The sequence below is a fragment of the Buceros rhinoceros genome, unplaced genomic scaffold, assembly GCF_000710305.1.
Source record: "Buceros rhinoceros silvestris isolate BGI_N320 unplaced genomic scaffold, ASM71030v1 scaffold1152, whole genome shotgun sequence".
Lineage (NCBI taxonomy): Eukaryota > Metazoa > Chordata > Aves > Bucerotiformes > Bucerotidae > Buceros > Buceros rhinoceros.
Window position 1 is genome coordinate 114,894 of NW_010400617.1, and position 4,526 is coordinate 119,419.

At 42.4% G+C, this 4,526-nt stretch overlaps 1 protein-coding gene across 1 annotated transcript in view; it reads left to right on the top strand.

Moving 5' to 3' along the window:
- Window positions 1-4,526, top strand: part of XYLT1 (xylosyltransferase I) — a gene marked incomplete at its 5' end in the record, with an annotated part of 88,868 nt that overhangs the window by 60,463 nt on the left and 23,879 nt on the right. The gene's annotated exons all lie outside the window — the stretch shown is intronic.

Here is a 4,526-nt window from a genome sequence, read left to right on the forward strand (position 1 = left end):
GGAAGAGGTCTTGGGAAACATACTGCGAGATCTAATCTTCAGAAAAATGGATGTTTATGTGGTACAGAATAGACATTGTGCTTAAATATCCAATTGTTAATTATTTCAGATCTTTTGAATACTGTATAACCCGTAATGGAATAGTTACTCTTGGAAATGGGGTGAAGTGAGGGTTGTGTCACAGTCAACTGGAAATCCATCACGTTCAGTGGAAGCCAGGATTTCTGGCGGCAGCAGGCAGGGAACAAAACTGCTCTGTGCAGGTTTGGATTTCATGACTTGCTTATTACAAAGAATTTTTCAGTGACTGGTTTATGAAGATACATTGTAGCCTAGAGATTGCTCACAAATTACTTGCTGCAAATATTGAACTCAAATTGTCAAATTACTGTTCTGTACTTTTTACTTGGTCACCTAAATTGCAAGTTATTGTTTTATGCTTCCCAACTGATTGACTCCAGTAAGTGTTTACAAGGTGCCTGTGCAAACACTGCTGGCAAGAGCCTCTCACATTTCTCATCTGTAAAAATATTTACTTCACTTTTCCTACCAAAATTGACTGACTTCTTCGATTTTTTTGCTTGAAGAGAGTTAAAAGAGGAACAAATAGAGTCAAAGTAACGTGCAGTTTGTCCACAAACATTATGGAGAACATGAATAAAGTGCTAGTGCAGCACCAAGCTCCGCAGGTCCTTGCTTTGACATTGACTTTCAACGTGAGATTAATTGTGTCGCTGATGTATTGTTTAACTTTTATTCTAGTTCTTCCTCTGGTATAGTGAATAATGATGATGAGGTCCTGGTAGGTGCACCTGGTTAACAGGGAAATGTCAATGGGAGGTTTTCTAGGCAAGAGGCCAGAAACAGGAAGCATTTAGGAAGAAACCTTTTCACCTTAACAAATTTATTCTTTCCAGACAAAGACCTGTTAGTGATGAAGTTACTGATAAGTAACATTTAGTGATCTGATAGCCTCTGATGCTTAAGAAAGTTTTATTCATTCATAGACCTCAGAGACAGACTTCACTCTGTCTTATGTACTGCACAAGTGTGAGTGTTCGGGAGCAGGGGTCTCTGAGTTGCTGTTGTATGCGATGTCACTTGGAGAAAGATAATCTGAGAGTCTGATACTTGATTGTGATATTTTTGCTGATATTAAGTGTGCACCAATATTTATTAGTAGTTAAAACACACGGTAAGAAGAGCTGAGCTCTGTGTTTACTGTTGTAGGAGTGTGTGCCAACTATCTTACAAATGCTTTATGTGTTCTACAATCCCGGAGTCTCATCTGAAACGCGTTTATAAATATTTAAATACACTACACAGTAAGAGAGTTCCCTACTCATGCTGGATTGCAGTCGTGAGCTGTCCGGACAGTAAACTATCTTCACCCAGTGTGGGACGTCATGTGCTGGAGGCAATAGGGTTTTTTAACACAGTCTAAAAATAGCCGTCCAGAACCATGTAAACCCCGAGGCTGCATCCGCACACAGTCAGGGCGCAGACAGCACCTTCCTCGTGTGTGCTTGCCCGATTGCTGAGCTCAGCTGACAAGATGCGTTCACGTTGTGCTGTGCTTGCTGCTTACTTGCAAGTGTAATCCAGGCTGCTCAAAATCAGAGGCTTTTTAGGAAGAGTTAAAATGGACTAAGAGTAAGCATAGAATGTCTGAGATGGAGTGTGAAATAAATACAGGTAAATTCACAGGCTTTTTCTTAACCCTAGTCTACTTAATTTTATTTTCTCCCAATTAACCCTCTTTTCTTACCATCATTTTTTTCCTCCTGTTGTTTCAGATCAGGAGCAAGGTCTGGTATCTTCACCTGATAGCGATCTCCGTTGTATTTGGCTAACCACACCCTGGTGCAATTGTATGTCCTTGTCCTGGCAAGTGCATTTGCAGTTGCCAGAGGATAATGAAATGCTGTTACTAATCCATTTTTTCTACTTTAATTTGGGAGTTACCTGCTAGGTATCCTGTAAAACCCAAGAGAGAACAACTTGAGGAGAAAATCACCATTTTTTGCATTTCATTGCTCCCTCTAAAGCTTGGCATGCCTTCCTCAAATGCACTGGTTAGGTGTTACATTGAGCAGAATCATGAACTAATGAAATACAGTATTAGCCTAGAAACAAATCAGTAGGGTTAGGCTTTTGCCCTCCAACTTCTTACCTTCCTTTTCAGAGATGGCTGCTGCAAGCATTGCCAGATGGCTAGTGAAGAATCGTCGTGAGCTGTTTGTAGTGTTTCAGAGGTTTTGATTTCTCGAAAGGGCCTACATGGTGTACAAGTAGCACCTTTCCCTTTCCCTCAGGCAATACCCAACATGCTTGGAATAAGTTCTTGCCTCCCTGAGTGCCAAAATCACTATTGCTTGAGTAGGTGTGAGCATCAGCCATCCCAGAAGAGAGCCTGGAGGGAAAAAAAAAAAAAGCCTCACTCATGTTTTCCACTTTGGTTGCAGTTCAGCTCTCTCTACTAGCAGTACAGCCTGGGCTTGCTAGGGCAACCCGCTGCATCCTCAGGCAGGATCATTTAGCTTCTAGCACATCTAAAAGATACGTGGTCCCCTTGGCTCCCAAGGAACATGAATGGATAGCAAGCAACTGTCCAATGGAGAGCTGTGTCTTCAAAGCCCCTTGTATTAATTACTGATTCTTAGCTAAAAGGAGACTATTTGCTGTGCTTAGGAGTTGTTCTGTTTGGGTGTAATGACTGTGCAAAGGAGCCCAGTAAGGGTGGGCTTCTGACAAATGCCTGCTTCCTCTTTGGTCGTTACTGATACTTAAAACCCGGCACGTTTCTAGGAAGGTTTCAAGAAGCACGAGCAAAAGGGTCATCTCTTTGCAGGTCTCCAAAGGTGTTACTGGTCTGCAGTTCAGCTACGCTGCCTTGCTGGAGGATGAATGGTTGGGAAGTACCTCTAGTTTTCTGCCGATAACCTTGTATAGGATTTTAGAGCTGAGGTTTGTTGTGAAAACACTCATGCCCCCAAGAATTGTCTTATTTCACTGCATGTGCCAAGACTTGCTTGTCCAAGCCATTAGCTCAAACAAGTCGTGGAATTGTGTGCATATTAAAAAAAGCAGCCTGCCAGCTCTTTTGGAAAGGGCGAGGCTGTGAGATCCCTAGATTTGCCGAGACCACCTCACCTTGATTGAGGTGGCCATACTCTCCTGTTGCCAATCTCAGACAATAAGGGTTAAGTTACGTAACTAGGCTTTCTGGTATTAATTAGCTGTAAGCCGTATCATGTAATATAGGCTGAGGGAGTTTATAAGTAGAGGCAGTTTTGAAATGGTCAGGTGGGTTTCTTTGCTTGGGGGTTTCTGTTGCAGTGAAAGAAATTTCATTTGAAAATGGGAATAAAGGATGATAAATTGGTAGGGATAGCAGTTGAAAGAAATTATTTCATGGAAAAGAAAGAACTTTACGTTCCCCTTTAAATATGGTCGATAAAATTCTATTATTTTCTTGAAATAATTAACTCAAATGAGCATTTAGTTTTGAGGGAAATAAATAAATGACCAAACTTTCAGGCACATTAATATTTGATTTGGAGATAACTGCATAAATATTGAATTTGAAGATTACATTCCAGAGTACTGCATTAAAATTGCAAGACTTTTCTATTATCCTTCATAATGGAACATGAAATTAGAAACTTGTTCATGGAAAGAAAAATTCCTCCATTCCCATCTACACATTTTCTGCTTGGCTGTGTTAACAGAGGAGCTCTTCTTCGCATACTGCGAGAAAAGACCGAGCTATCAGTGGGACATAGACCCTGAAGTCATTTACGGTCCTTTTGAAAATTAATATGCACCATTTCATAATTGTGTGTCAGTTCTTTGATGGGTATAGAACAAAACTTCAACCATGAGTTAGCCTGCATGGTTAGCTCTCATCTTCCCAGATGCAGGGGTCCAGAAAGCTTTGGTGCTGTTCTTTAACTTTTCTTTCTCTTCCCCTTCCTTCAGTTGCAGGTGTTCCAGGACCGCTAAAATGTCATCTTGACTTCCTAAGCCTAAAACACTTCTAAGACCCTGGCGTAGCGTTCTGGTGTTCAGGAAGGAGACACAGGTGTCTGGGTCCTCCTCGCTGGAGGTGCCGCAGCTCTTGCTCGCCTGCAGCTCTTGCTCGCCTGCAGCCCTTGCAGCCAGTGAGAAGTGTGGGCTTGTGGATGCCAGTCCCACCTCGGTCTGGGTAGCCAGCGTTTGTTACTGCTCAGAACCCGGGGGGCGCAGTCAACACAGCAACGCACGCACCGCGCGCAGCCCCCCTTGCAGAGGCGTGTGCGAGTTCATGGCTGCCCTGCTTCCCTTTCTGGGAAATAATCCTGAAAATGGAGTGACAAATAGAAACTTGGATCAGACAGTCTCAGGACGTGTGTGGGCACCCCGTCCAAAGTGTTTTCAAACACAGATTGATTTTCCAACTCTTTTTTTCTTTTTATATTGGTCTCAAGTAGTTTATTTACATAACTTCACCGTTCTGCAGTTGCTCCTCTTATTCATGGTTCAGC